Raw genomic sequence first — 8,880 nt, 5'->3', positions numbered from 1 at the left:
TTCTATCACCTCCAAGCTGCAGTGTTCTCCTGTGTGTCCCTGCTCTGTTGAACAACATTCATCTTCCCACAGCCGCATGACACAGCAAAATATCAATTATCATAAGTCACATAATCTACAAGACTGTGACACAGATACCTGTAAAAATACTTAGTGACACATGTGAGCATGAGAACAGCATGCTGGTCCGAGACGGTTATCAGTCCAGGGCTTATGTTAGAGGGGATTTATGAGATGTTGTCATCCCGGCTTTGTTTTGAATCACCGACCATGTGCTGTAAACACGATGATGACAAATGCAAACGCTAAAGAACCCGCATGACCACATGAGCTCAAATACATGACACACCTCCACATGACAACGTGAAACCTAGTAGGTGGTTGGGTCGTGTATGGATGTTACTGTTAGCCCTGCTAGACCTGCTGAGGATGTAACTGTTAGTGTAAAGCTTAGGACGTATGGAGTAGAAGTCACTCGCTGTTTGCCCCGAGCTGAACCGCACTGCCTGCATAATGGCTGGGAGCTAAACTGTATTGCTTGACCAAATGAAACTTTAAAGACACATTACGTTATTTTGTTTAACCTAAAAATAACAGCTTTAAATTCATTTGGATGCTACAGTCTCTTTGAATATTACCAGTATTACTTTCATGTATTATTTTTTTGTCTTTTCTGAGGACTGTCGTGAAATGAATTTAATTTCTTTAGCAGATCTTGAGAAAAAAAATGTACTCTCCTTCACACCCAATACCCATAAACCACACAAACTGTTGTCATCTAAGGGTTGACAGTTGTAATGATAATATAATGAAAAGTTGCCTTAATTTAAATGAAGCCGGATATATTATTTAGCAGTGTTAGGCAGGTTTGTTTTCATGTGTGCTCTCCTGTATCTTACTGCTCCATTGTATGGGTGGTTTTTGAATGCCCCACAGCCGCAAACCAACAGCCGCATGACACAGCAAGGGCTTATGTCAGAAGTTATTTATGAGATGTTACCACCTGGCTTTGTTTTGAGTCATCAACCAAGTGCTGTGAGCACTACGTTGATGAATGCAAGGGTAAAATCAGAAAGTGCTTAGCTCGACCGAAACCTATGCAGTCGCGATAGACACTCCTGGAGCACACGTTCAAATACATGGCACAGACAAAAACTTAATTTGAAGCACACTGACCCTTTAAGAGACTTGAACAAGTGACTTTCTAGACACTTATGTCAATAAATCCAAAACGGTTTTCCCTAAAAATGACTACATGACTCTGAAACCAAGTATATATTGACTAACTGTAAAGCTTTGGACCACAAACATGAAGTCATTTCCAGCCCGGAAAGCTGGGAGCTGAACTTCATTGCTTTTATATTAGCTGGGAGCTGAACTGCATTTCTTTCATATTGGCTGGGAGCTGAACTGCATTGCTTTCATATTGGCTGGGAGCTGAACTGCATTGCTTTCATATTGGCTGGGAGCTGAACTGCATTGCTTTTATACTGGCTGGGAGCTGAACTGCATTGCTTTTATATTGGCTGGGAGCTGAACTGCATTGCTTTTATATTGGCTGGGAGCTGAACTGCATTGCTTTTATATTGGCTGGGAGCTGAACTGCATTGCTTTTATATTGGCTGGGAGCTGAACTGCATTGCTTTTATACTGGATGGGAGCTAAACTGCATTGCTTTCATATTGACTGGGAGCTGAACTGCATTGCTTAATCATGGAGAGTTTTAAAGAAACATTACGTAATTTTCCCCCTCAAAATAAAAGTTTCAAAGTTTTTCTGATGCTATTGTGTCTTGGAATAGGGTGAACGGTGTGCTTAGGTTTTCAGTACTCCTTTTATGCATTTTTTTTGGTGTTGTTTTTTCTGGGAACTGCCATGAATTCGATTTAATTTCTATTGGGCAGATTTTGTGAAAATAAAAATATTTGTAAAATACTTCACACCAAATATCCCAAAATCACACAAATTGTTGCAATTTAAGGGTCAAAGGTGTTAACCAGGAAGTCACCATCCCACCGTTGTGAAAAGTTTGATTTCAGGGCTCTCATGATGAGTAACAAGTTCAGCCTGACTGTTCCCTTGAGCTTGGCTTACCCTGACCTTTCGGCACCTGTGTTTTCCCATCTCACTGCTCTATTGTATGAATGACTTGTGTGTGCTCCATGACCACAACCCCACACCTGCATGACTCACCAAAAGTTCAGTGAATCAGCAGTCAGATTATCAACGGCGGGATTACAGATGTATGTAAAGCGTGACGATAATTAACGTCATATCTGAGAAGAAGACATTGCCGGTCCTCTGTCAGCACATGGCTTATGTCGAATCTTATTTATCATCTGCCTCCACCTGGCTTTGTTGTCCCAGAGTCCTTTAACCATGTGCTGTGGGCACCTAGCCAATGTAAATACCCAGTGCGCACACAGCATGTAGTGTTGTGCAGTTTTGACAACAACTTGGTTGCAACACTATGTATATATACCTATACTTCACCTCTTTGCTGTAACGCAGGTGACATCATCCTGTAGTAGTACAAGCGTATTTTATTTATGGGCCCTATTTAGCTTCATGGACTTTGTAGCACCTGCCAATAAGACCACAGATCTGTGATCCGACTGCAGCTACTTGGATTGGCAAATGCGCCTCTCTATCATCACTGTGTAGGTTTGACTGGTTACTGGCAGGGGGATTGTGCAAAATAACCGTAAGCACTCATATGGCCCCAGTTTCCCCCTTCCTCCCAACAGCACTGAACAGTCGCCAAGATCCTCATAGACCCACTGTATGCAAATGAGACAGGGAGGAACTTGATACTACGGTGCGATCATGAACCACGGCTGTGTACAAGTGAGCTAATATTGCAGCGTCATCCTCCCGCTGTGGGATGAGTATGGGAGAACTTAATTTGAGATGTGTGTCAGAAAAGGCTTTCTACTGAGGCTAGCCGCTTGCTATTCAGCTTCCTGGCCTGCACTCATTCAAATCCCAAAAATAAGATGAAAAGTATACATAATGACCACGTTTCTACAAGTGTTTGTGGTATCTGGGGCAGAGCTAAACTTGGAGATTATGCAAGTTTATGTAGTTACATGCACTTTGCTCTTTGAATTTTGCAACCATGCTCTTGTTTTCTACTATCCCATGTGCATAAAGTTGGTGTAAATCAGGAAGTAAAGAAGTATAATGAGTTTTTCCCTGTTACCATCAGGCAGGGGATTTTTGAACTTTATAGATGACATTTATTTTGCTAGGTGCATGCATATTCCCTCAGAAAAACAAATGTTAAGTGTTCAATGTTCGATGTAAAGTTTCCCCAAAAATAAATCTGTTGTCAGATCTGAGTATTTTGACGCTAACGCATTTCAGAACAAGGCTCTACGAACTCCATACTCGGCTGTTGGTGATTGGTATGGAGCTGTAAAATGTGAATGGTTGTTCAAACACCCACTTTCCCTAATAGAGTACATCGAATTTCGACTTTGTCTGAACGCATTGAATGCGCCACGCTACCTTTCTCTGCCATTATTTTCCTGTAACCTCGCCGGTCAGAGAATCAAGGGGCCCCCTCTACAAATCCCCAGTGGAGCAGAGTGGCCCTCAGAGCCCCTTGACCGAGGTGCTTAACCTCTATTAAGTCCCTCGCCATCCGAGCGTATGTAACGGCTGTCAGTGGAATGCAGTACCTTTGCCAGCGAGAGCAAAGAGCTCAGTAATGAAATAATCAAATCAGGTTATAATGGAAGCGATGGCCTGTAATGATATAATTACCTCGCAGGTACCCCGCCATGCTGTCATGCGCGCGAGAGCCGAGATATGTGGGGCTGAAGTCGCTGAAAATTAATCAAACTGTTATTTTGACGACTTAGCAGCTTCCATCCAGTTAATTCATCAACCTGCCCACAAAGTTAGATTCCCCGCAGAGTTTTTCTTCTTTAGTTTTCTCCCGTTGGGGAATGAAAAACAGGAGTCTTTGTATTTGCTGTCAGTGGTAGCGGGACGGGGGGCTTATTATTTGATGTTTTGAGATAATCCAGCGCTGCATTCCTCCCTGGGGCAACCTCAGCTCGGAGTGTGAAGGTCTGGGAGCCTCGCCCACACTTTCACTCTTATCCTTCTTTTGGTAAAATCAATCGAACTAGCCCCATGAGTATGTACAGCACCGCTGATACAAGTTCCACTGTATCAAATATTGCACTCGCGTGTCCTGTGTGATATATTGCAAATAAAAAAAAAAAAACCACCACTGTCGCTGCTGCAGCGTCAAGGTCAGCTTCCTGGGCGACACAAAGAGGATGTGAAACGGGTTTGGTTTGTTTAGCGCACCTAGACTTCCCGGTCATCCTGACTCGGCAGAAAGCTGGATAGGCGAGGGGAGAGGCAGGGCTGTACTCGCTTGTGTGTAAAATGATCCTGATGAGCAGTTGTAAATAATACATCACATCAAGGTGCTACACTGGAGGCTCAGTGAGAATCCACATGAACAGAGGTAAGTTCAGCACACAGACAGACAGACTTTGCTCGAGCATCACACTTCCTGAATATCTTGTGAAATCATTGTTTCAGCATGGTTGTACCTGTGTGATTAAGTACCTCTGTGTAACTGTAATGTGCATCATAATAACTGTGCGCCTTGGAGGCTCATTTCAGACTATACTATATATATACTGTACTATATATATTCCAGGATGTGAGGTCTTTAAACTTTGAATTAAAATTTCATCATCAGTAGAAACATGCTGGCGTCCCATGAAACGATGCTCAGACTGTTTTTTTAAATCACACTCTTGGTTGTATTTCGTTTGCTTTAGACGTTGGTTATAGCGTGATCTGACGCTCTTTCCCGATGGGGATGTTGATAGGCAAGTACTTTATATTTGCTTGAGAGAGTCAGCTCAAAAAAGATAACACTACTGTCATAGCTGTACACTGAATGCACTAAACTTAGTGGAGTGTAAAAAGGAGGGAAATTGGTGGCTTGGCTCTGTCAAAAGGTTTGAAATTTAAAAAATCACCTTTTTTTCAGGTTTTTTTCAACTTAAAAGTTGTTATCGTTTTTTTTTGTTTGTTTGTTTTTTTTTTTCTTTTTTGCATTCAGACTGTGATGTCTGTATGAGCAAGCAGACAATAAGCTTAGCATGCCGACTAGAAAAAGGGGGAAACTCCTAATGCTGTTTTTTGCAGTTTAACAAATGTAATTTAACTTAACACTGTCATGTCTGTGCAAGCTGGCAGACTGTTAGCTTGGAGTGCGGTCTTGAAAAAGGAGAAACCGGTTTGTTTTTGTTTTTTTTAATCGCCTTTTATATGTTCTCTTTTCATTTCAGTTTGTGTACAACCACAAACAATTGCTTGGGGCTAAACATTTGACTTAGGTGACAGATGACTTGGCTTATTTGCACTATTTTGCCAATAGTCTAGCGTGCATTTCCACAGGTGGACATTTACTGTACACATTGAATAACAATGTTCTTTCTGTGAATTGACTGGGGCAGGTTAGCACTTAGTTGCAATCACTTATTGGTCATTCTGAGCGGCATACAAAGCAAATACCTTTGATAATACGTGAAAGAATGTAAAATGGGCATTGCTCCATATCATGACTGCTCCGTTCGTTGACTGGTGTAGGAGTGTAATCACTCCTTAAGCTGCACATACACATAGAAATATTCGCAAGTACTTTAAATTGTTTGTCGACGCACTTAACCACAGGCCCAGACCGACCAACCTTGGTGATCAAACTTTTACTGCACAGAATAGCACTCACATATAGAGTGTGGTAGTGTATGGGGATTTGGAATGTTTCAAGGTGAACCTCAAAAACAAAAAAACAAACAAAAACAAAAAAAAGAAATGAACATTACCTTTAAATTTCCGGACTGAAAGCAGCACTAACGCATCACGCGGCGACCCACTGTGGTTTTCAGACTCATGCAGGGAATTGCCCCTCAAAACATTCCCATAAAATCTCCAGGAAAGATTATCAGCACCAAATATCTGGCCCACCACAAGCCTCGGGGGAGCCCTGTACAGTGTGGACATAAGGCCAGAGGTTACATTTAAGTGACTCCTCTTTTACAAGGTATGCTTTTCACGCAGGTTGGAGAGGAAAGGGGTGAAGCCACAGGAATGTTTACCTATTTAGGACATGGGAAGCAGGGTATGGGACGGAGGTAAGGATTTAGAGGTCTGATGTCGACCACATCAGGACCTCCACTTGCAAAGGGTTCAAAGAAGGCACTTTAATTCCGTACAGTGTGTTTGATGTAACGGTTGGAATCGTCCTCCAAGTATCGAATTGCATTCACCCTGGGACGTACATAGACATTTTGAAGGGGCAGAGGCTCAAGAGAAAAAAGGGGCACTCACCCCACCCACTAGTTCTCTATTTTCCACTCCTACATTGCCAAACTGCATTCAGAATGGCGTACTGTTCATTATGCCGAGTGAAGAAAAAACACAAGTTTGTCCGCTACTGCTCTGTCACACCCGATTTATAACAGCCATGGGCCTTTCTCTGTCACTGAAATAAAAGCATTATGCATATTATACATATATATATATATATATATATATATATATATATATATATATATATATATATATATATACAGAGATGGACAGAGTACTCGACCCCAGTACTTGAGTAAGAGTACAAATACTACTGGTCAAAATTTACTCCGTTACAAGTAAAAGTAGCTCAGTCGACATGTTACTCGAGTAAGAGTAAAAAGGTACTTGCTTTTAAAGGTACTTAAGTATCCAAAAGTACATGCTTTTAAATTTACTTTAAGTAAAAGTAAGAGTAAGAGTAAGAGTAAATTTCTTATTTTTCACATCAATGAATTACTATAATTTTTTCTAAATGAATTTAAGTACCTTTTAACTCTTGTTTCTGAGAATTAACTCTTTGAAACCACCTGCACTGATGTGCTTGCTTTTAGAACCACAATGTTATATAAGGCCTGCAGAAACACCTATAAAAACAATTAAAATGAATGGGATCACAGGAGGAAAGCAGATGTTGCAGATGCAGATGTTTATTAACAATCATTAAAACTGTAACCAAATGAACCTGCACCGTCCAACTAACTCTCTATCATTTAGCTAAGTTGGGAACTGGAACCCCCTCAAAGACCAATGTTGTCCCCAGACCACTGGTTGAGAATCACTGCTTTACAAAAAAACTACATCTGATGCAGCCATTGTCGCGGTTTTGTGTTGACAAACGCAGTCGAGAGCGTGGTTATTTTGGTGGTATCCTTATGGGGAGGGATGACGTATTTCCGCTTTTACGTAGATCCCAGTGGAGAGCGTGCACTGTGATAGGTTTCCTTCTTTGACAAACACAGCTTGTGTCCAATAGTATTTTAGAAAAAGAAAAAAAAAAAAAGAGCAGACCCGAAAGTAACGAGTACTTTTCAGCCTTCCCAGAAATGAACTCGAGTAAAAGTAAAAATATTTGTCTTGGAAATGTATTCAAGTAAGAGTAATAAGTACCAAAGAAATCTAATACTCAAGTAAAGTACAAATCCTCTGGATATGAACTTAAGTACAGTACTCAAGTAAATTTACTCCGTTACTGTCCATTACTGTACATATATAAATATATTCTACTGTCTACTGTCTGGAGAATCTTTGTGTGAAACTTGCTTGCATAACGCAACCAAGAAGGTGTTTACGAGGTTTTGGATAGCGTTGTGTGCGCGATAATGCCAGGGACATGACATGATTTTTGTGGTCGATTGGCACTTTCCTAAAAAACACTGACTGATTGAGACAACAGATATGTGTGCCCAACACACCAAGCTGTGGCCCTCCACCTGACACTGGCAAGTCCGAATCCGAAAAAAAAATCCGAAACCTGCAGATGTTCTCCAACACTCCACCTGAGTGGAACGAGATAATTAGCCTCTAGATGACAGGAGTGGCCTCGTTTAGGTAATGCGTCGTTTTGTGGGCTATTTTTTCCTCATTATGTTGGTATGTTGGTATCATGAAACAGATGGTCTTACGTAGTTGAACATTTACGCTATTTAAGCCAGTCAGCTGCGATGTAGCTACACTGTACTGTTCCTGACATCTAACCTCATTCGAAGACCTTAAGAAAAGAAAATCCGTCGAGTAACAAATTGTAATTGTTTCATAAGATCCTGTTCAAAGCTGTAAAACTTAAATAATTTTTGTTGCTTTGTGCGTTTCGGTGCAAACAGAAAAGTTCCAACGATTTCTTACAGCGAGTCGAACATTTAGGGAAACACGTTTGTTAATTTCCTTTCTGATAATAAAATGAGAATCTCAACCACGGTGCGACCCTCAGTGCTGTACATACCAATGCCTCTTGTAACATGCAGGTTATTAAAGCACTAGATGGGTGAGTCTGTGACCAGTAATCATGTCTCTGAGCCCAAAGTGTTTGTACATCAGTAGTGCGTTTGTTTAGTTGTGTCTTTAGACATATGGCTGGCAGCCACACGGTTGGCTTACAGTGAATGAGCAGGTGTCGGATATCTTTTCTGAACAGCCGTCATCATGAGACTTCACTGTTGGACGCCGTAGTGAACTTGAGACCTTCCGCTTGTCAGACGATCTCCTTAACCAATCCCAAAACTTGCGGGCGTTGGTGTCGGTTGATAACTGTAATTTAAGGACTTCAATTCCCACAATTCCTTTGACATGGCATGATTAAACACAAGTCTTGGCTTACCAGTTCAGGTCGAACCATTTTTAAAGGTGCAATGTGGAGAACATTTTATTTGAGGCTGCTAATTTTAGCTGCTGTTAGCTGGTTAGCTCAGTTAGCCATGCAGCTAACAGACTGAACTGTGACTCTGGAGACCTGGTGCAGTGATGGTGTTTGAACCACTAGCACATAAACTTCTG

At 41.3% G+C, this 8,880-nt stretch overlaps 1 protein-coding gene across 1 annotated transcript in view; it reads left to right on the top strand.

Annotated features, from left to right (window-relative positions):
- Nucleotides 1–4,296: 4,296 nt before the first annotated feature.
- Nucleotides 4,297–8,880, top strand: part of LOC115577172 (sodium- and chloride-dependent GABA transporter 2-like) — a 28,038-nt gene continuing 23,454 nt past the window's right edge. The window contains exon 1 of the mRNA XM_030410061.1: nt 4,297–4,486. The gene's annotated coding sequence lies outside the window, so the exon portion shown is untranslated. The remainder of the gene's footprint in view (nt 4,487–8,880) is intronic.

Source organism: Sparus aurata, chromosome 24, assembly GCF_900880675.1.
Source record: "Sparus aurata chromosome 24, fSpaAur1.1, whole genome shotgun sequence".
NCBI classification, from domain to species: domain Eukaryota; kingdom Metazoa; phylum Chordata; class Actinopteri; order Spariformes; family Sparidae; genus Sparus; species Sparus aurata.
The sequence above is the reverse complement of the archived record's forward strand: the minus strand, read 5'-3'. Positions and strand labels throughout refer to the sequence as shown.